Source organism: Bactrocera tryoni, chromosome 2 (assembly GCF_016617805.1).
Source record: "Bactrocera tryoni isolate S06 chromosome 2, CSIRO_BtryS06_freeze2, whole genome shotgun sequence".
NCBI classification, from domain to species: domain Eukaryota; kingdom Metazoa; phylum Arthropoda; class Insecta; order Diptera; family Tephritidae; genus Bactrocera; species Bactrocera tryoni.
The window spans coordinates 61,522,330-61,547,163 of record NC_052500.1 but is presented as its reverse complement, the minus strand read 5'-3'; the positions used below and the strand labels follow the sequence as shown (position 1 = coordinate 61,547,163).

Below are 24,834 nucleotides of genomic sequence, written 5' to 3'. Positions count from 1 at the left end.
TTTTACAGAAATGAGTTCTTCAACAGAATCGGACGAGAGTATTGCAAAGAGCCGCAAATATCGTAAACAAAAGTTTACAAATAAATGGCTAGGAGACGAAAGATTCAAGGGTTGGTTACAAGCTTTGGCCGGTGAGTCATTTAAATGCAAATGCGCTGCCTGCAACAAAATTTTAAATTGCGGCAAGTCTGATTTATTGAAACACGCAGAAACAAAAGCACACCAGAAAAATGTAAAAGCCATTAGCAAAACGAGCAAATTGAATACTTATTTAAGAGAAACGTAAATGTAGAAGGGGATATAGATAAAAAAAAATTTGAAATAAGACTCAGCATGTTTTTCGCTGAACATAATGTCGCTTTGACAGTGGTAGATCACCTAATCCCACTTTTGAAAGAAATAGTGCCGTATTCTGAAATTATAAAAAATGTTGATCTTGGGAGACTTTTTCCTCCAGCATAATAAAAAATGTAGTAGCAAAAGAAGAAAAGGACAACTTGGTAAATAAGTTAAAAGTAATGATCGACGAGAGCACAGATATCGACGAAGAAAAGGGACGAGTTGTGGTAAAGTTGTTGGATCTACTACCAATAGGAACTGATTGCACTGCAGATGCTCTGTACAAGACTTTTAAGGAATTAATTTTATCCCTAGGAATTCCATTTAATAACATAATTGGTAAATAAAATAAAATGGTCATATGTATGTATATTCTTCACATATATGAATATGTATGTATAAACATAAATTTTAAAGTCGTTTTTTATTCCTTGTATTTTTAAGACATGTGCAGCGACGGCGCAAATGTTATGGTCGGGAAATGCAATTCATTCGCTTCCAGGTTGATTAATGACATTCCAAACGTGGTCGTTGTAAAATGTATTTGCCATTCGGCCGCAATTATTGCAAGTAAAGCTTGCTTAGCACTGCCAAGAGCACCCGAAGATCTTTTGCGGCAAATCGGTTCGTATGTCTCTGGAAGTTCCAAGGGATGTGCGCAATTGGAAGCTGTGCAGGAAATGTTAGGTGGGAGGAAGAAAAAAATTCTAAGGATGTGTGCAACTAGATGGCTGTCACATCATAGGTGCGTCGAAAGTGTTTTAGAAAACTGGGAAGTGCTTTTAGAATTTTTTAAGCAAGCTGCCGCGCAAGATAAGTTGAAATTTACAGAAATTATTTCGTTTGAACTCAATAACGAATGTAATAGAGCTTATTTACTTTTTCTTAAGTATGTCCTCAACTATTTTAATACTCTAAATGCACTTTTTCAGTCCAAAGTGCCACTAATACATGTTCTTCAACGGGAATCAGAAAAATTATTTTTGAGTCTAGGTCAAAATTTCATTAAAAAGTCGGAACTTAATACTACTTGTGCTGTTAGATCACCGCATATTTCTCTACCAATCGAAGAAGTTTTTTTTGGGCATGAGTGCATCGATCTCTTAACAACTATTCCGAAGGCTGCTGCAAACAAAATAAGAATGGATTGCCTGCAGTTTTACATTATTGCTTTAGAAGAAATACAGCGAAGATTGCCACTTGGAACAGGTATATTTACAGAAATGGAGTTTTTAAGTCCCGAAATTGCAATGGGGGTAAAAGGAAACAAAACTGATTTCACATTTAAAAATATTTGCAGCAGATTTAATGTAGATGCTTACGCTCTTCTACAAGAGTGGAGAACTTTTGAGTTTAATTTTAAGAGCGATGAAAAAGATAATCTTTTAAAGATGGGCACTGAAGAGTTTTGGAGCAATATCACTAAAATGAAAGACTTTAATGACAATTTTCTTTTTCCTACTATATCAAAATTAGCCAAGTTTGTTTTAACACTACCACATGCCAATGCAGATTCCGAAAGAATTTTTTCTATAGTTACAGATGTTCGTACGAAAAAAAGAAATAAGTTAAGCCATGCAAATTTAACTTCGATTTGCATAATCCGCTCTTTTTTGCAAGACGAAAATCTAAATTGTTGCATTTTTCAGTGCAAGGAATCGCATCTAAAAAAAAATGACAGCGTCTGAACTCTACGACCATCATTAATATTTTTTTTTTTTGCATTGTGGTTACATCATGCTTAAAGTATATGTTTACTTGTTTATTGTTTGTTTAGTTTTTTTTTTTAACCAAATAAATTAATGTCGCCTTAGTTAACCATCCATTTGATTGGATCATTCCTGTTGTACCTATGCTAGTCTAATTTAAAACATGAAATGTATTTAAATGAAATGAATTTCTTTCTTTATTTATTTGTATATATATATCTATATGTAGATATGTGTACACATACATGGCAATGGTGCACATATTATATTTTTATGTATTATACATATTTAATATTATAATAAATGTTCCAAATGTCTAACCGTTTGTACTTTAAGGTCAAACTTTTTTTGTTTTCTTTTAATATTGTAAGAAATGATTGGTAAAACTTGTAGGGAATTTTGTATTGAATTTAAACAGCGTAGGGAAAAGTGGGGATTTTTTTCTTCTTTGGTGGGGATTTTCCAAAAAATTATGTACCATCACTGGATGTAAGTCAGTTGTGAATTGACTCGGAATAAAGATGGACATACTGTCCAGATAAAATAAAATAAAAATAAAAAAATAAATAATTTTTTTTTTTATATGTTTTCGCACTAGAAAACATAACTGATATGATATAATCATCTTTAGCCAAAGCGAGAGCGAACACGTTCGCCATTTTAAACACATTTTTGAAACACTTGAAGCTGCAAATATGGAAGTACAGCTAGATAAATGTAATTTTTTCCATGAACCAGTGGAAATCCTTGGTTTTATTAATCCCGAAGAGGGAATAGAAACAAATCCCTCGAAAATTGAAGCATTTCTGAAAATGCCATACCCAAATTCAATTCAAAAAGAAAAGATATAAAGGAAAAATTATTAGATAAACAAAACGCCGATCTGGCCTACCATAATAAAAGTAGAACAGATATGAAAACATATTCCGATGGAGACATTATATACATACGTAAAATTAAATAGGAGAATTGGCAATCAATTATCCCCAAGGTATAAAAAGGAAATAGTAGCACCTAACTTTAACCCATATTATCCCAGCGCTCCATTTAAGGTGCACTTCTTTTTTGTTTCAGATTACGCAAATTTTATTCTGTGTTGGTAGAGGCTATAATTTATTTGGGTTCTTGACGTATGTCATTATCACCTAAAACTTGTTGAAAGTGATTATTGTTTTCGGTTATCTCTCAGGAATTATTTAAACTCTGTGAATTTCAGCCATCATGAATTCCAGGAGAGGGTAAGTAAAAACTTTTTTTATACTTATAATTAATTTTACCGTTTTCGTTTTTTTTTTTAAGTTTTAACTAGTCTATTAGTTAACATCATGAATTTGACGAAAATTTGCTTTTATGTGTTCATTTTACTAAGTTTTGTGTACCGCCCCATTTGAGGTGCGCTGGGAATAGGAGGCACCGTGGTTTTTGCTACGGGCCCTTGTACTCCCAGCTTCAGTAAACTATATTTAGAACTATTTTACCGTATTTTTATATGTTTTGTTATTTACAGGTTGAACGTTCACGAAATTATATCGGCATTAGAAGATGATCATAATATACTGTCTGCAGATATATTTATCACACCACCTGAAAACAATGACTTCAGCGATGAAGACAGCGGAAGCGAAGAAGCGGGAGAAATAGGTAATCTTACGCGTCGGCAACTACTAGCAGAAGCTGAGGTGCGATGCCAGCTACCATCAGCAGATGGGGTCCTGGAAACCGTAGATGGAATTCCATTTATAAATCAGGATGAACAGGAACAACAGCCGTCCGCGTCTCAGTCAAATGAACCACCTGCAAAAAAATCTAAGACTATTGTCACGAGGAAGTGGAGACAAAAAGATATAGCTGCAAACCCTGAAAGGGAGTCGATGCAACCTGATTTCGTTTTAGATAAGGATAATCCATTAGATTTTTTTGAGATGTTTTTTGACGAAGAAGTTTTCGAGCTCCTGCGGTCTAGCACGGAACAAAATGCAATTGCAAAAGGACATGTCAATTTTCGAGTCACTGTTGAAGAAATTAAAAACTTTATCGGTATTTTGCTTTTGTCAGGCTACAATAGCGCTTCACGCTATAGATTATACTGGGATCAAAGTATTGACACTCATCATCCAGGAGTTGCATCATGCATGACTCGTAATCGTTTTGAAGAGCTTTTACGTTTTTTTCATGCATGCGATAACAACCGCCTACCTTCTGACGATAAGTTTGCAAAAGTAAGGCCACTGTGGAATCTTATGAATGAGAGATGGCTAAAGTTTTATCCCGGAGACAAACATTTGTCTATCGATGAGTCTATGGTACCTTATTTTGGAAAACATGGCGCAAAACAACATATTCACGGTAAACCAATACGTTTTGGCTATAAGATTTGGTCACTGTGTACACGATTGGGTTATCTTATTTATGGAGAACCTTACCAAGGAGCTAAAACTGGTAACACCAGATCCAAATCTAGGCGTTGGAGGCGCTGTAGTGACAAATTTGATTTCGAAACTGCCAAGTGATAACCACTACAGTTTCTATATTGATAATTTTTTCACTTCTTTACGTTTACTAGACGAAGTAAGTCAGATGGGTCATGTTATCACTGGTACATTACGTGCTAATAGAACAGAAGGTGCCCCGCTAAAAGACATCAAGGAGATGAAAAAGACATCACGGGGTTCGCACCACCAAATTACGGATTTATCATCCAACATAACTTTAGTGCGCTACAACGACAACAACATCGTAACTATTGCCTCAACGGAAAGCGGTGTTCATCCGATTGGTAAGGTGAAGAGATGGTGCGGCAATAAAAGAGTAGACGTAGATCAACCGCATTGCTATCTATTATATAACAAATATATGGGCGGAGTCGATCGACTCGACCAAAATGTTGGAAAATATAGAATTTCAATAAGACTGAAGAGATGGTATTGGCAAATGATAATGTTCCCCATAAATGCCTGTGCTAATAATGCTTTTCAGTTATACCGAGTTTCACCAGCAGGCCAAGCTAAAGACGCTCATGATTTCTTGTCTTTTACAAGATACATTGTGCAGACTTATTTGATACTTGGCAAACCTTCTACATCCATAGCAAAACGCATTGGAGGCAAGACACCGTTAACTACGAAAAGTAAGCTGCCAGATTCGGTAAGGCTGGATGGGAAGGAACACTATATCATTAGAAACGAAACTCAAATTCGATGCCGCGAATGTCACAAGAATACGAAATTCAAATGCAGTAAATGTGGAGTTGGCCTCCATCAACATTGTTCTCAAGCTTTTCATACCATAAAGTAATTTTTTTTCTCTCATATCAACTTTGATTTTTAGCTTACGTTTATAATTGATCTTATATATTGTGATTTATCATAATTTTTGTGTACTTATTCTTTATTTACTAATAAAAACCATTCAAAATAATAACCGACTTCGCATACAAAACCCGAAGGCATATTTTCCCAGCGCCCCATTTAAGGTGCGGTCCTGAATTTCAGCCAGTATAGAAAATATTTTTGATAAAAGCTTATTTTCATGTTATTTAGAGCCTACTCACTAGATAGACATAGAAAAAAAACATTTTTCTATGTAATATCACACCTTGGGATAATATGGGTTAACGCGACAGTTAAAACTAAAACAGGACGAATAGTGCATAAGAAAAACATTCGAAAGTAAACATTTTTTTTATTTTTAGGATTTTTCTTTGGGTAATACCCTGCATAGCAGAAATACAACTCTTGGACTACACTTCATCGCATATTATTACTATAAAACACAAACAATCAAAGCTGCAGGACGGTACATTTAAGATAATCCATTTAATAGACATACACCAATACGACACTTTTCTATTCGACATACGAACATACATTAAATGAGAATGAAATGGAAATCGCTATGGAAAAGCTTCAAGAAGAAAATATGCCATTTGTAAACATAGAAGAAGCATTAGAAAGATATTTTGTTAAATTGAATTAAACGGTTTTTGGTTTTATTTGTCAATCCAGAGATACGAACCTAGTAAAGTAAACTAGTAAGGAGTAAATTCGCAACAATATGAATGACATCCAACAATTAGAAAATATTATCAATGCTATGCCGATAATACAATTTTGATGAAATTAGAGAATAAAGAAATCCGGCAAAGAGAATTTTTAGATATAAGAAATAAACTACTGGCACCTATGACAGTTAGAGCTAGAAATAAAAGAGGACTGATTAATGCAATTGACAGTATGTCAAAATGGCTTTTTGGAACAATGGACGAAGGCGACAGACAAAATATACAAACATATCTTTTACGAACGAATGACTCATTTAAGGAACAAATTAAAATACACAATTGTTTCGCATCAGCTATTGAACATTTAAAAGAAATTGTTAAAAGTGACAGATTAAAAATTGAAAAAGAGCTTAATTCGATAAATAAGCGTACATATGATGAATACAAACAAACTTTATACGAGTATTTAGATCAATACACAAAATTTACTTGTTAAAAAGTAAAATAGAACACAAACAAGAAAATATTGTATCCGCTAAATATGGGATAATACACCCGAATACTTTAACTAACGAAGAAATTGGAAAATATAATATCGATTATAATAAGCTAAAATAGCTACAACTAGGAACAGTAATTATAAATAATACATTTCTAGTATTTGGAATAAAAATACCAAAAAATTTTGAAAATGTACAAATATGAAAAATTATGCCAATACCTAAGAGAGAAAATAATGAAATAGATGCAAAGATAGAGGAAATATTTGCCTACAAAAATAAAATATATTTGAAGATAATAAATCGTTAGAACAAATGAAAATAAGCAAACATTGTAAGAATAATAAAGGAAGGGATCACGAAAAAATAATAACTTATCTTAAATTGTAACGGTTGTGGTGAATATAACCACCTTATAAAAAAAATCGCAAACGGTGACGCCTTGACCGTAGACTTACTGCTGACAGGTGAGGAAGTTGAACAATTACGCTCACAAATAGTAGTGAATACTAGTAGTGCAACCGATTTTCTAATGCAAACAATAGACGATAATGCAGTATGTCAAGAATCATTAGCCGTAGTTAAATCCATACCTGTATTTACTGGTAGGATGAATTCATATGTTAGTTGGAGAGAGGCAGCGCTTAACGCTATGAGCCTATACGTGAAGGGTTGTAGAAAATACTTTGCTGCGCTCACAGTACTTCGAAATAAAATAACGCATGATGCAAACGATGCATTAACAAACCATGGAACGGTACTCAATTTCGATGCAACTCTATCTCGTTTAGACTTTGCATTTGTGGACAAACGTCCTATACATATAATCGAACAGGATCTAAGCATCCTAAGGCAGGGTGTAATGTCGGTTGTAAAATATTACAACCTCGTCAAAAAAAAATTTACCCTATTAATAAATAAAACAATTATGACACACGGAAACAACGCAGACTTAACAAAAGAATTAAACAAAAAGGGAACATGCCTTACGAATTTTTATAACAGGACTAAATACCCCACTAAGAGACATAATATTTTCTCTAAACACACAAGATTTACCTGATGCTTTGGCAAAAGCTCAGGAACTAGAATCAAATAGCCAAACAGCCGGGTTTGCACAAAATTTCATGTATGATAGAAACAAGTCAAAGCCAATCTATACAAACAATAATTTAAGATTTCCACAAAGGAACAACCCTTCAAATAACAATATATGTATGTCGGAGCGCTTATGCTTGTATTTTGTATGTCACTGTAAATGCGTATGTTGTAGTGGTATTATTTTGTAGGTGACTGTATGACAGAACGTTATTTGAAGTAGACGACGCATTGGCGCTTGTAATACGGTACTACAGAATGTAACTGCGCAAATAAGCATAGTAACAGGACTAGAGAAACTGTTACTGAGTGAGGTCTGATCGTATTCTGCGAACAGAGTGAAGAAACTCAGGAACCGTTAGGTACTTGTAGAGCAGTAAAGGGTTGCGTATATAATTAAGCGCAATGTCCTCGCAGAGTCAGTTCAAGAAGTGATCTTGATTGGAACAGAACTCGCTGTGCTCGTAAAATAAAAAGTGAAGTATAAAGTGTAAAGTGTAAAATTGTGAAGTGTGAAGTGTAAAAGTGTGTAGTAAAGTGATATGGAGACAACCAAAAGCAAATCTCCTACATGTACATTATAATTTTCCCAAACTGGCACCTATGGATATAGATCCATCTGTATCCAGACTTTATAATAGAGATTTTAATATGAGGGGACAACAAGGCAATAGAAATTTTAAACAAAATCTAAAACCAATCCAAACGAATGCAAACGTTCAGGTTAATAGCGGTTAAAACCAAGAAGCATATGGTGTAAAGCAAGAGAAAAGTCAAAGAATTAATAATATGAATGAGAGCCATTTTTTGGCGAAGAGGGGACGAACTCCCCTATCTCAAACTACATGACTTCAAATTAAATAAACACTTAAGAGCTCTAGTCGATACGGAAGCAATCTCATGCTACATTATATCCATATTCCTTATCTGTAAACTCGTTTGTTAATGAAGAAATAAATAAAATGATTAACGATAATATAATAAGACCTAGTAAAAGTCCATATAACTCACCAATTTGGGTGGTACCAAAAAAGGGTACAAATGACAATGTAACACCAAAACTAAGAATGGTAATTCACTACAAAAAAATAAATGAGCATACAATTTCTGATCGTTATCCGATTCCGGATACAAACGTAATACAGTCTAATCTAGACAAAGCAAAATATTTTTCAACTATTGATCTAGAATCAAGATTTCATCAAATTTTAATGACAGAAAATGATATGGAGAAAATAGCTATTTCCGTTAATAATGGGAAATATGAATTCTTGAGGATGCCTTTTGGGTTAAGAAATGCCTCTAGAATTTTATTATTTTATATAATGGACGATATATTGCGAGAGCATATAGGAAAAACCTGTCACGTTTATATGGATGATATAATTATTTTTTCGAAAAATATAACTCAACACTTAAAGGATTTGGAAACAATTACAAAAATATTGGAAAATGCTAATATGAAAATTTCTTTGGCAAAAACAAATTTTTTCGCGGAAGAAATAGAGTTTTTGAGTTATATAGTAGCTCAAAATATCATCAAAACAGACCCAAATAAAATAAAATTAAACTTAAACTATCCAATACCAAAACGTTTGCGAGCATTAAGAGGACTTGCAGATTATTATCGTAAGTTCGTTAAAGACTATGCTGAGATAGCAAAACCTTTGATAAAATACCTATCAGGAGAAAACGGTAGGATTTCTAAAAATAAATCAGACAAATTTGAAATAACCCTAGACGAGGAAGGAATATTTGCAGTAAATAAATTAAAAAAAACTTTTGGCTTCAGAAATGGAATTGATACAGCCTGACTACTCAAAACTGTATTAACTACCGATGCATCTAACGTTGCTATGGGTGCGGTACTATCGCAAGGGAGTAAGTAAACCAATTACCTTCATTTCAAAAACTCTTAATAAAACAGAAAGAAATTGTGCAACTAATGAAAAAAAGCTTTATGCCATTGTTTGGGCACTAAAAAATCTACGAAATTATCTTTATGGTGTAACCAATTTGGAAATACATAATGATCACCAACCATTAATATTTGCTTTATCACCACGCAATCCTAATCCAAAAATGAAAAGATGGCACACAATTATAGAAGAATTTTCTCCAAAATTTGTATACAGACTCGGTAAATCCAATATTGTAGCTGATGCATTGTCCCGTCTTGAATTATATAACATTTCCGATGATTGCCAGAGCCAGGAATCCCAACATTGATCACAGAGTAGTGAAAACGTTCAAATACAAGAAACACAAAAACTCATAATTCAATTTAAACAACAAATAATATTGTGTAAGAACAGATTTACGATCCATGAGTTAATTGAAACCTTTGGAAATAAAAGGCATTTAATAGAATTTGATACAGTAGAAAATTTATTAACTATTTGGAAAGAATATATTCAGCAGAGTTCAAAGTGGGCAACCATCGTGTAAACACGTCCCGTGGCCTTTTCACGCGTTCTCTTCCTCTTTGCGATCGACTACGATAGTCTAGCTGATTCAGTTACCGCAGCTCCTTAAAGTTGTAGTTGTTAGTTTATTAGTGTTAACATAAAAAAAAGAAAAAACTCAGTGCCGTAGTTATCATTTTACACCATGAACGGGGCTGACCCCCCCGAAAGCAAAAGGTTTCGGTTACTCGATCCCGATTTGCAACGTCCAAACAAACGACCAAAATTCAGTGACTTTGTACCACTTCCTGCGCCAAAACAAAATGACGACTATATCCCTCGGTTCTTAGTGGCAAGCGCCATCGGTCCAATTGCAGATGACAAAATCCGTCCATTATCATCATATAACGTCTTTCAAATCGAAAGGAGTTTAAAACACATTTGCGGCGATAACACCGTTGTAACGGAATTAAGATCCGGTGACCTCCTCCTAAAAGTCGAAAATGCGAAATCGGCCGAAAAGTATATTAAAGCAACTCACATAGGCATTATACCTGTAAAAATTACCTCTCACGAAGGTCTTAACACCACACAAGGCAGAATTTTTTCCAGAAACCTAATCAATTTCTCCGAAGAAGAATTAGTAGAAGGGCTAGGAAACCAAAAAGTGATCGAAGTCAAAAAAATCATGCGTAAAGATGGTGACGCACTAATCTCTACCGGTGCTGCAATTGTGACATTCGACCTAATCCGTAGACCAGAAATCCTTAAATTAGGATGGGAAAGGGTTCGTGTGCAAGAATTTATCCCAAATCCGATGCGGTGCAAAACCTGTCAAAGACTCGGTCATACCAAAAATAGATGTCGAAATATTGAGCTATGCAGCCCGTGTGCAACCTCTCCGCCACATAATCCATGCCCAAGAACATTCTGTATAAACTGCCAAATTGAAACCCATCCATCCAATGACCCTGGCTGTCCCACTTTCCTTAAACACAAGTCAGTAAATAAAATAAAAATAGAGCGCCGATGCACAATTAGAGATGCATGGAAAATCTTCAACAGCGACCCCAACACACATCAAATGCAACCCCCTCAAAAAAAAAACAAGGGCGCCGTCCTTCGCACAAATTGTAAAAAATACCAGCAGTATAATGACCGAACCAACAACTGTAAACACAGCACTCGACTTGCAAACAACTCCAGCAAACAAACCCCAGGTAGAAACTACAAACAATAACCCACAAGCAAATAACGGAGCATCCAAGAAAACATGTCATACTAAATCAATCACACAAACAACTTCAACCATATCCAAACCTCAGCAGAAAAACAGCACAACAACATCCCCAGTAAGACAACAAACAGCAACTAACGTCAGTACACCAGAAATAGCGACTACAAGTAGAAATGTAGAAAAAAATTCCAGCCCACCCACCCCTACATACCCCAGCCCAATTATCAGTGATACCGAGATGTCACCTTTCAGCCAGTTACACGCAAAATTCCCCGATCTTAACGTCCTCATAACACCAAATACATATAAAACAACATTACCGTCACACAAGTCAACCAACATAGATAAGTCATAAATATAAATATCCTTATACTAACCCTTTAATTCATATACTAACACACATATTATATAACAAATCTTACCATTATTACAGTGGAACATAAACGGGTATCACAATAACTACATTGAACTTGAAATCCTCATAAAGATGTATAAACCCTCCATTATACTTCTAAACGAAACTCACCTTGCCCACAATTCCTCTGCCCCCACCCCCTAATTCTTCGTAGGGAAACCTTCCCCACCACCCCTTTCCTACCCAATCCAATAAATCCTCACTATCCATAGAACTTCAAACCCCCATCAGGATCACAATAACTTGCGCTTACAAAATATTCAGGCTCTATTCAAAGCTCACTCTAAGCCCCAATCCTCTTATCCACAAAGACTTCCAATCTGCCGCTTCACGGGTATCCACTCCTAAACAACCCTCTTCAATACAATGCCCCGGGGCGGGCAGCAAAACATCCTTCATTAATGACCTAGCCTCCTTGCGGAAAGATAGCACACCAAACACCGTTTATAAAGCCAAGTTTTCCGAAACAATCGCACATTATAAATCCAACGGCTGGCAATTGATTTTCACGGATAGATCGAAGGCCTCACACACCTCCTATGCTGTGGTAAAGGAAAATCAAAAAGTTGTCGCGTACGGCCTCCTTTTTTCATTCTGCTCTATTTTCACCGCCGAAGCAACCGCTATATTCCACGCTGTTCAATACTCTGCCAAAAACAAGGATCAAAATCATGTGGATACCTGGACACTCCGGCATAAAGGGCAACACACTTGCAGATACCATCGCCAAAGATATTTCCATCACACCAACAATCACATCCGAAGTCATCTTACCTAGCGACATATACCGACTAATTCATAGTCAGAGACAAACAAAGTTATTACGTGAATGGGCGGATTATAATCACCATTATTCGGACATTAACCCCAACCGAACAAAACCTGTATACACAACATCCATACCTACCAACCACATCACTCCCTACACACGTCTCCGAATTGGGCACACCATAATTACCAACGCGCACTTATTACAGGGCATTAGATCCAACCCCTGCCCCTTCTGTCAAGCAACAGTCAGCGTGCAACATCTACTGGTATCCTGCCCAGAACTTGTTTCTCAAAGACTTCATCATTTCGACAACAAGGACCCTCTCCTATTGTTAATGGACGCCACAGAAGAAAATATTAGCAAAATTTACAAATTTCTAAAGGACACAGACCTACTCCGTCGTATCTGACCCAACCAGCCAGCCGAAAGCCTCTGCTGCTAGCGCTGCGTCTGCTTTAGTTTATATAATAATTAATTATTATGTAAGCTTTGTATAAATAAATAAAATAAATAAATATTCAACCAAAGCTAGTGACGGGGATTTACTGCACTGTTGAAGATTTGCATGAAGTCCAAGAAACTCTCAAACAAACTTTTCAGAACCAATTTGTATTTACAAACCTTTTTCCAATGGAATGAATCGAAAAAACCCATAATAGAGCTCATTGAAGCTATAATGAAAATATTAAACAAATAGAAAAATTGTATTACTGGCCAGAAATGAGAAAAGTATGAAAGAATACATTCGAAATTGTATGATATGCAATAAAAATAAATATGGTCGCCATCCCAAAAAAATACCAATAAGCAAAGCCCCAATCCCAGAAAAAGGGAAACAACTTCATTTAGAAATTTTCTACGCACAGAAACTACAATTTATCACATGTGTAGACGCTTATTCAAAATTTTTAATATTAAAAATCCGCGCGTGCGGCATTTGTTATTCTCTTATGAATGTTTGTACAAATTAGACATTTACGCCGCCGCCGCCGCCGATTTTTACCAGTTCAAACGCGCCGCCGCCGAGTTAACAAGAAAATGGCGCCGCGGCGGCGGCGGCGCGGTTCGGCGTACCATAACGTTTGGTACAATCTAAAATTATTTCCATGATAAAAAGCAAATTCATTCGCGAGTGAACAGTGAAAGCGAATAGACGTGAAATCAAGAGCAACCAACACTAAAAGAGGAAATATACAGTTATCAACATACAAAGTAATCTTAAATGAAGGTCGTAGTAAGTACAATACAGACAATAATTAAAAAAGTGAAAAATAAAGAAAAAAACGAACATAATGCACCTCGATGGCGAGTAGCCAGGCAGTTCCTCAGCCAATTACAACACAAGAAGCCGAAGCAACAGCCAAACAAGACCAACAACAAAACAAGCCGCGGGCAACACACCAAACGCGCAGGCACAAAAGATGCGACCGACCCACGAAAATTTTAATTACAACGGTACCCATAACGGACCCTACATTGTCTACCTTGACAAAAAAAAAAAAACAAAAACGATAATGAAAGAACAGCAATTAACGCGATCTCGGTGAACAAGTGGTTACAGGATAACGGAACAGAGGACATTCTGGAAGTCACAAAAATAGGATTTGGAAGATGCAAAATCACTTTTAAAAACGGGAAAGCAGCAAACAACTTCTGTGAAAAAACAAGCGAGCAATACGAAGCGAAGATTTTTGCAAAATTTGTATCTAAAATGGGCATAATATTCGATATACCAGTTTACATTACGGAAGAGGAAAGAAAACATTGTTTCACCTATAAAAATACTAAAAACAAGGAGAGTGAACAGGACACAGGAAGGGTTGACGTTTCCCACACGAAGAGTCAAAATATTGTTTGACGGTCTGGAAGTACCGAGGGAAGTAACGTTCGGTTACACCAAATTAAATGTGAAACCATCTGTGGCATTTGCGCAATGCTACCGTTGTTTCAGGTACAACCATGTTGTGCAGCACTGCAAGTCTGCGCAAAATGTGGAAGTACACACGACAACACAATAAAGTGCTATAAGGAACAATGCGTTAATTGTAAGGGGAACCACCAGGCCACGAGTAAAGGCTGCCCAGCAAGAGTCAAGGCATATACAATCTAAAAAATAATCACGCTCGAAAACATCACTAGCAAAGAGGCACAAATAAAATACAAAAACATATTCGGAAACCGGTTCGAGCTACTTAAGAACAACGCTGTCCTAGACACGGAATTTCCCCAACTTCCAAAAAGGAGAAAGATACAAACGTACAACAATACAACAGAAGCCATGAAGCATATGCACCAACAATTCTCGTATGCCAAAGTCGCGAGAACGAACCACAATAAAACAAGAGAAGATAACAATGCACAAAAGACCATGGAAGAATGGAAACAAGCAACACTAGAAAAGGAAACAACGACGAATAATAAATTGCTAGCATACCAGACCAACCTAGATAAATACTTACAAAAACAGGACGACTTCGCCTCAAAAATCAACCAAACGATTAACAACTGTTTAACGCAAAACACAACACATGCTAATAACAAGGCCTTATACGAAGCCTTAATATATATCCAAAGTGCAGTCGAAACCGTGTTGTCATACCGTACGGTCGCATTATTTTTCTCTCGCTAGTGCTGTTGTTGAGCATCTGCATTCTAGCGGTGTCTGTGTTATTTTCTCGTTGTGTTTATTTCTTATTGTTAATTTGTGCTACATTCCTACATTTTTGCATACAAGTTAACACACCATAGTAGCCAACAACAAAAGAACAAGAGCAACAACACGCTTCCGGACAACATTTCAATTCCACCGAAATCGCTGACGATGCGTCTGGAGCTGAGCGTGCGGAAATTATTTTTCAAACTACAGAAGCCAGGTACTCCACTGCCAACGATATTGCTGACGACGCGCTCAACGAGTTGCGCGTGACAACAACAAACACCTATCGCTGCTACTGCGCTGGCAAGTCACGCGTCAGAGCGTGTGCACTTTATTCAGACAGGTATTTACGCGTAGTCGCCGCTGCAATAGTTTTAAAAAGTTCAGTTGTATTTACTCGCTCAGCTTTTACGGCGGCCCTTGCTCCGAAGCAAGGGAAATAAAGAACATTATAAACTTATAAACAACCGGTCTTGTCATTGGCGCCCAACGTGGGGCCACAACAAAATCCTTATAAAGGATAATTTCGTGGCCGCGGTGCTCGGACGCACGCCAAGCCGAGGCGTAGCCATCGAGGGACCAAACTAACAACCATCGATGGACTAAACTAACAACCATCGAGGGACTAAACTATTACTATTACTACAATATGAAAGAATCTATGCTCCTGATTTTGATGGCGGCTGCGTTATCGCGGTCAGAAATTCTAAATTTCACTGAGTCCGTCTACATTCCTATTTCGGACGGGAAGGTTGCAATTTACCGCCAGTACAAACACATCATTCACCACCTGAATTTGACCATTTACGAGAACATAGCCGAAGAAACGCATAATCTTCTTGGGAATTTCCCGCAGTCTCACATCAGGAAAACCGTTCAACTGGACATAGACCGCATATTACGATTAATAGATTCATTAAGAATTCATCACCGACAATCCCGTAGAATAAACTTTCTTGGCACCGCTCTCAAATACGTAGCTGGAACTCCCGATTTCGATGACTTTAACCAACTTCAAACGCGGGCAGAATCCCTGAATGAAGCAAACGAGCAACAGATTTACATTAATAGCCAGCTCCAAGTTAAGATTAACCAGTTAACCGACACCGTAAACAAATTGATTAGCTCGACCAAACAGCATGAGATTGACACTGGACATCTTTTTGACTTGATATCCTTCCTTACCTGCACAACATTAACCAAAAAAATCTGCGACACATTGCATCGTTGAGGGGGCTTGTCGAAGCACAGTCGTCTCAGTGGCTTATAGCCTACACCTTAACAATAGTATTTTTTATTGTTTGCATATCAGCCTACATAATCTACATAGTACGGAAGCGCAGTGCTAATATTGCAATATTGAACAGCGTTCTTAAGGGATCCGTGGACGTCCCCTCTTCTAGCGGGTTAGTAGTTAACACACCATAGTAGCCAACAACAAAAGAACAAGAGCAACAACACGCTTCCGGACAACATTTCAATTCCACCGAAATCGCTGACGATACGTCTGAAGCTGAGCGTGCGAAAATTATTTTTCAAACTACAGAAGCCAGGTACTCCACTGCCAAAGATATTGCGGACGACGCGCTCAACGAGTTGCGCGTGACAACAACAAACACCTATCGCTGCTACTGCGCTGGCAAGTCACGCGGCAGAGCGTGTGCAGTTTATTCACACAGGTATTTAGGCGTAGTCGCCGCTGCAATAGTTTTAAAAAGTTCAGTTGTATTTGCTCGCTCAGCTTTTACGGCTGCTCTTGCACCGAAGCAAGGGAAATAAAGAACATTATAAACTTATAAACAAACCGGTCTTGTCATTTACATAAGAAGAAATATTTTCACAATGCCCCCTGGTGTTGGATGATAATAGGTTTGCCCTATTATCCTCAGCCCAGAAGACTAAAAAAAAAATCCCCATAACAAAGAAGGATGACCCCAAATATCCTCGCGGGATGCCAGTAAACCTATTACATCCATCTCCTGCTTCGCGATTTATAAAGGTATTCAATCTATCAGTAAAGATATTAACAACATCTCGTCGCTTCGCGATGGCAGCCTACTCCTCCTTGTAAAAAATCAAAAAATTGCTGATAAATTCCTTTTCACTAAGAATCTACCCGGTGCAGGTGCTGTTGAAGTTGCTCTTCACAGCACCCTTAACTAAGTCAAGGGCACAATTTATGCCCCCTATATTTGCCAACTTAGCGACGATGAAATAATTGAAGGACTCAAGGAACAAGGTGTCTCCGCAGTCCATAAGTTTAGCAAAATGGTTAAAGGCGTTCGTGTACCTACTGGTGCCGTATTATTAACATTCAATAAATATACACTTCCTAACAGAATTGAAGTGGCCTGGAGAACCCTAGATGTCCGTCCGTACTACCCTAATCCTATGCGCTGCAAAACTTGTCAGCTATTAGGACACATCGCTAAACACTGCGATAAATCTCCTTCCTGTGGCATTTGCAACCTTCCTCCTAACCACTCTCCACCTTCTGATTGCACCAGAGTTTACTGCGCAGGTGAACACCCCTCGTCCTCAAATGCTTGCCCTAAATTTATTCAATCGAAAGAAATATTAAAGATTAAAATTATTCACAAATGCACCATGCGGGACGCCATTACCATGTATAAAAATCAACTTCCTTCCACCCCTTCCCCCTTCTTCTTCGCCAACGTGGCAAAAATGCAAACTAACAGCGATATAAATACAAACTCAAAAAATCCTAATAACAAAGATAATACTTCAATATCAAAAAATTCTAACCTCAATAATAACGCAACAACAACAAACGCTAACAACGACTCATCCTCCACCAACAATCCATTGCATCACATAGAACTTCCAGAAACTTCAAAGAACTCCCCTCTTCTATACCCCCCACCCTTGAATTCTTCCCCCATCTTTCTCTCCACTTTCTCACATCTCATCGCCCTCCTCACACACCTTAACTCCCCTGGCATCTTTTGCAATCTCTCCTCTTGCTCATAACACCTATCCAACCTCCTCCTCCCTTTCATCTCCGTCACCCTCGTTGATGGAACAATAAATTCCCATAACCTCACATTATTACTTTTTCTTTATTTTTCTATCCATGTTATCCATCATTCAGTGGAATATCAACGGATACTTAAATAATTACATCGAACTCGAACTTTTAATTAAAACATTCAACCCCTCAGCAATATTATTAAATAAAACTCATCTTGCCAACAATATTGTAGCTCATACCCCTAAGGCATATATAGGTTATTTATATAACCTCCCCAGCAATACCACCAGCAAATAGGGAATAGCCATTCTGATCAACAGAAAAGTACCACATAACACCCTCCCCCCTACTCCTTCAAACATCTCCTCCCTCTCCATAGAGATTCTTTGAATTTCATTCCCGTCTTTTCCCCATTTCGTCCAATGTCGCATCAGGAGCCCTCACGTATTCAAAAAATTATCCGTTCTGCAGTCAATTATTCCATTCCTCAGTCCTCCTCTAAATCAGCCAAACCTGCGCGCACTTGTTCAAATGCGAACTTAATGCAAATCAAAAAATCTAATGCGATTTTTCGTCGTAAGGCGAAAGCTGCTAAAGTTCTCTGTTTTCAAAAGTTCACTAGCGAAATCAGTTCCTCTTCTAACCCAAAAAAGATCTGGGCTGACATAAGGATCTGGTTTAACCTCCTTTTCTCCGATTTCTCTCCTCAATTCTCCTCGTGGTAATCTTCTATATCCGCAAGATATAGCCTTAGAACTTGCGCTTCACTTTTCCAACGTTTCCTCGGATTTCAGTTTTTCTCCTGAATTTTCCTTCAGCAAACTGTCCGTTCTTTCCTCCCCTTACCTGCCTCCCTCGAACTTGTCTTCTTCAGCTAGGTTTTTAGATTCTGATATATCCATTCTTGAACTCCTCTCTGCACATCCCGTAAAACAAACTTGGAGAAAATTCCGAGATGACTGGCTATCGAGATTTTCTTGGTTGCGGAATAAAGATGGGTGTAGCTATTGCATAGCTTGTGATAAGAAGCTGTCAAACCATTTATCATTTTTAAAAAAACATAATGTTTTCCCAATCCACAAACAAAACGAACAGAAAAAAAACGTCAAATCCAAATGGAAAAGTTTTTGGATGAAGAACATCAAGAAATGTCTAAGCAAGTACATCATGCGGAGTTAACTATAGTTATGTTTCTTATTTGCCACAATTTGCCATTTTTACTTATGGATTTCTTACCGAAACTGTTAAAAGAGTGCTGTCCGGATTCTCGAATTGCACAGCAGCTTCATTGCGGCCGAACTAAAGCCACAGAATTGGTGGATCAGTTGGGTAAGAGGTCATGTGAAGAAGTTACCGAAAAATTAAGAACGAACAAATTTTCTCTGATTGTGGATGAAACCACGGATGTTTCGACAAAAAAATGCTTAATTTTAATTGTTCGATTTTTTGACAAATATTCAAGAAGTGTTCATGACAAATTTTTAGGTTTAATAGAATTAAGTATTGCGATGCGAATTCCATCTACTTAGATATTAAAAAATTCTTTATGCAACGAAATATTCCTCTTAAAAATGTTATCGGACTAGCAACCGATGGGGCAAATGTAATGGCCGGAGAATTGAATAGCCTAAAAGAAAAGTTGAAGTCGGGCGTAGATCTTTTTTTTATCAAGTGTACTTGTCACTCCCTACAATTATGTTCAGCTTACGCGTGTAAACAGTTGCCGCATCAAATCGAACAACTTTGTCGCTCTATGTATATACAGTTTTCTTTCTCATAGCCCGAAAAGAATCGAAAAATTGAAGGAATTTCAAGAATATTGTCAGGTGGAGCCCCACAAAATATTAGGCGTTTCTTTAACAAGACGGCTTGCCTTGGAGCAGGTTATTAATAGAATTGTTGAACAATGGCTTCCACTATATTTATATTTTCTTGATCGTGTGTTAGAAGTGAACGGTACTAAAGCTTCAGACCTGGCATTGCAAATGAATGAGCCCGATGTAAAGGTATACTTTCTTTTTTTATCCTACATTCTGAAAATTATCAATGATATGAATAAAGAATTTCAATCAGAGAAGATTAGATTGCCATACATACATTTGCATTTAGAATCCAATTTTAAATTAATATTGGTCAGTTTTATGTCAAACGCATATGTTCGAAATTTGAAATCTTTGAATAATATTGATTTATTAGACGAAGGAAATTATGTTCAAATAGAAAATGTTTTTATTGGTTCCAAAGCAGAAGACTATTTGAAAAAAAGTAAATTGACTGATTTTCAGAAAGTAAGAATAAAAAGAAATGTTCTCAAATTTTACTTAGAGCTCTTAAAACAAATTAAGCAACGATTCGACTTTTCAAGAGAAGATGTTAAAAATTTAGTAATAATAACACCCGGTAAAGTTTTATTCAACTCTGAACTATCGATTGAACCATTATTAAAAAACTTCCCAGGTTTGGCAACCAGCGATTATAGTTAGCCAGTGGAAATTATTAAGGCTTACCAACTTGGAATTGAACACGGAAATGAATATTCTAGATTTTTGGGAAAAAATTTCAGTTTTGAAAAATGGAATGGAAGAAGCATGCTACCAAGATCTCACAAATTTTGTATATAATTTGATGACTTTACCCCACAGCTCAGCAGCTGCCGAACGGAAGTTTTCCGATTTGTCTTTAATTAAATCGAAAACAAGAAATAAATTGTCATATAAAACCATAAATAACATAATGCTAGCAAAAGAACTAGCTAATTCTCAAAATGAAGCAAATTATGTGTGGGCAGCTTAACATTACTTTAAATGAAATTTGATATTTGATTGATTAATTTTGTCAAATGTAAAAATACATATAAATACGTATTTATTTTGATCAACCAACTTTGATCCTAAAACTAAGTTTATTTCAATGTTTTTATTTTTTTCTGGCTTGTCAAATAACTTGTTATTGCTAAGAAACGTTAAATGAAATTGTTGGTAGATAATAAAAACATTGTTGACGAGGAAAAGGTTTTTGTAATCTATGTTTGGAAAAACAGAATTACTTTTTGCATGGTAACGAGTGCAGTATATAGTTTTTATTACACAAAAAAGTTTTTGAATTTTTTCTAGTGCTCAGATTCAATCATTTAGTAAAAACTGCTCAACAGGAAACTGAGCGCGTCATTTAAAAAATGAACACAATGTACGCGAAATTTATTCTCAGAGTACTTCATGGACAACAAGTGGATCAGTAACCAGTTTTTTCCATAAAAGTGGGCAGGAAAGGTCTATAGTAGATAAAAAAATGGGTGCTGGGAAGAGACCTAGCGTTGTGGATGGCAAGAGATTTGCTTCCTTTCCATATAATTTCTCATAATGGAATGAAAGACTTCCTTAAAAAATACAAAGTTGTAGTTGCTGATGATGATATTCCACACTACAAAACCCTATCAACAACAGCATTGGATGATGTACATATATGAAACCCTTCTTTAGGTTGTTGCCAGTAAAATATCTGGACAAAAACATTTCGCATTAACATTCGATTTGTGGACGGATAACTTCCAACGAAGAAATATAATCACTTTTACGTTTCATTATCTGACAAAGAGTTTTGAAATGAAACACTTAACGTTAGAAACAAAATATATTTCAAAATCTCACACAGCAAATAATATTTTAAGTGAACTCGAAGAAATAACAAATATGTTTAAACTACAATTGGGATCTAATTTCATAGTTACTGATCAAGGAAGTAACATCAAAAAAGCCATTGGTTTAGGGTGTATTAACAACAATTTCTGCCTTAGACATGGCCTACATAACTTACTGAATGTAGCTGGCTACAATTCCGTCCCGGAATTAAAAAATTTAATTGTAAAATGCAAAAGCATTGTAAGCGCCTTACGTTTCAAGACTCATGTTTTAAGATGTCATGCTGATGACCTACAAAAAGAAGTTTTATCAAAGATAGATAATTTGCAAGAACTCCTTGCATCCGAAGATGACGCATGGGTATATTACGATGACGAATTTGGTCCGCTAGATGATGTTCCTTTAGAATCTTACATAAATATAAATAATCTGGAGGACTTACGATGTAGTTTGGTAGACAAACGAAACGTCACGCTTAAAAACTCGGTCCCAACTAGGTAAATTTGGAATATGAATAAATTTTTCATTGACCATGTTCACCACATATTTTGTTTTAAGTACGTTTTTCAAAAACTTTTTGTTTTAATTATATTATTTAATTCATAATTATTAGGTGGCACAGCGTTTTAGCCATGCTAGACAGTGTTGGCTGTCAAAGGACGACAATAAATAAATTACTCTCAGCAAACAAGAAAAATGATTTAATATTACTAGAAAAGGAGGCACAGCTTTTATATAACTTAAAAGATTTTTTACAAAAATTCAAAGAAGCTGTGAGCATCCTTTCGGGCGATTCATATCCGTCAATATCTCTGGCATTGATTATTAGAACTGAGATTATGTCAATTTTAGAGCATGATGATAGTGATCTGACAGAAAAAAACATGAACTTAACTCGAATTGAGCAATTGAAATTTAATATAAAAACAAATTAGACTATAGATTTCCTGTTACTGACATATTAGTTTGTGCCGCTTTACTGGATACGCGATTCAGCGCATTGGATTGTGTTTTGAAATATTGTTCGCAAAAATGTTTTACAAAAAAGGAGTTTTTAATAAAAATGTACAAAGACCTAGTTGGTGATACTGAACAAATAATCGTCGACCAGAATAATAATCAATCTCCATCTGCCAGTAAAATATTAAAACTTGCCCAAAAGCACTCTACAAGTTCGAAAAATATGAGTTCAGAAGCGGAATGTTATTTGTTATTAGGTGTATCATCATGTGAAGATGTTTTAACTTTTTGGAAGGAAAAGCCAACGGCAATGCCCTTATTATCTACATTAGCAGTGAAAGTTTTATGCATTCCTGCAACCAGCACACCAAGTGAGCGTGTGTTCTCTATTGCTGGTCTCACCATAACAAATAAAAGATCTCCGCTGAGTCCTCACAATGTGAATAAAATAATTTTCATTCATGACAACTATGAGACCTGTAAAGAAGATTTAACGAAATATAGCATAAAGCAAACGGGCAGCACTAATTGCTAGCCAGCTCTATTCGTGAGTGGAGTGAACAGAAACAAACAAAAAATAAATTAAATCAAAAAGTGTTAAAGAAGAAGATATAAATACAAATCAGCAAGATCAACAAAGTGAAAATACAGAAAAGCAACTGGATATGAAAAATTAATGTAATACAATGAATTCTGGAAAATATAAGTGTCTAAATTAGTGAAAACTAGATGAACAAAAAAGTGACTGTAAAAGTGTAAAGCTGCTATTGAAGCTTAAAATTGCAACAACTTCAAAATAAGTTACAAAAGCAAATACAATAAAAAGAAAATGCTAAAAAGTTTTGTTCAAAAAAGTCAAATGCAATGGCAACCGACATAACGGACCAAACAATAGACATAGAACATAGGAACAGTTTAGGCGAATTGGATAGGATACCTGACATCGTAAAATGTCTAAAGGAATTCTCTGGCAATCCAGGAGAATTCAACTCGTGGAAAAAAAGCATAGATCGGGTTTTAGCTATATATGAACCTCAAGAGGAGACACCGAAGTATTACGGAATTTTAAGCGTAATACGGAACAAAATAATAGGCAATGCCGATGCGGCATTGGAAGCATACCATACGCCACTTGATTGGCAATCAATTTCCAAATGTCTAATTAAGCACTACGGTGACAAGCTCGACTTGTCAACATTAGAATATCAAATGACCACATTGGTCCAAGGAAATAGAACAGTTTCAGATTTCTATCAACAGGTGTATAGCCACCTTTCATTGATACTAAATAAATTAGGTTGTCTCGATATGGGCAATAGAGACAAAGCATTAGATACTTTTATAAGAGCGCTTAACGGGAATTTACCTAGACTATTAGAAGTATGCATAGCCGGCAGACCTGCTGTAGGCTCTTTATCTGTTTAAAACTACAGAACCAAAACTTTCGTATGAACCATGCGTACGATAAAAAAACTAGTACAGCCTCCACCCTTACCTCCAAGAAGGAATTTTCCACAGCCACAAAGGCATCAATTTTACCCCCAGCTAGCGCATTTACCCCAACCACAGCGGACAACTTGGCAACCAAGACAACAACAATATAACAATTTTCACTACGATAATAACCCCTCACGAACCCCTCCGAAACCGCAGCCACGTCCAGACCTCATTGACGTCGACCCGAGCATACACTCTCGTTGCGTTAACTATATAAACAGACCCCAAGGAAGTGAGCACTTTGGCAAAAGGCCACAACAATTTCCGAATGAACAGCGAAGGAAAGAGCAACCAACATTTCACATTGACACAGCTTCACAGGAAGATGGACAATTTAGTGAACCAAGCGATATACATTTTTTAGAATAATTGGCTCTTCGCTCCCCTTCTTCAAGGTAAAGGCGGAGAGCGGCAGAATTTTAAAATTTTTAGTGGATACAGGTTCCAGTAAAACTTATGTTAACCCAGAGCTGGCAAAAAAAAAAGAATCCAAAACGACAATACCTTTTTTGCAAAATCTATTGAGGGAAATTTAGAAATCAGCGAACATACTTATGTTCAACTTTTTAACTTTAAAGATAAAATTAAATTCTATCTAATGCCACTTCTCAAAACA

At 36.4% G+C, this 24,834-nt stretch overlaps 2 pseudogenes; both read left to right on the top strand.

The window, feature by feature from the left end:
• The first annotated feature begins 3,074 nt into the window (after positions 1-3,074).
• LOC120769481 lies at positions 3,075-5,657 on the top strand (annotated as a pseudogene).
• A 9,096-nt stretch (positions 5,658-14,753) lies between these two features.
• LOC120768804 lies at positions 14,754-22,434 on the top strand (annotated as a pseudogene).
• The last annotated feature ends 2,400 nt before the right edge of the window (positions 22,435-24,834 follow it).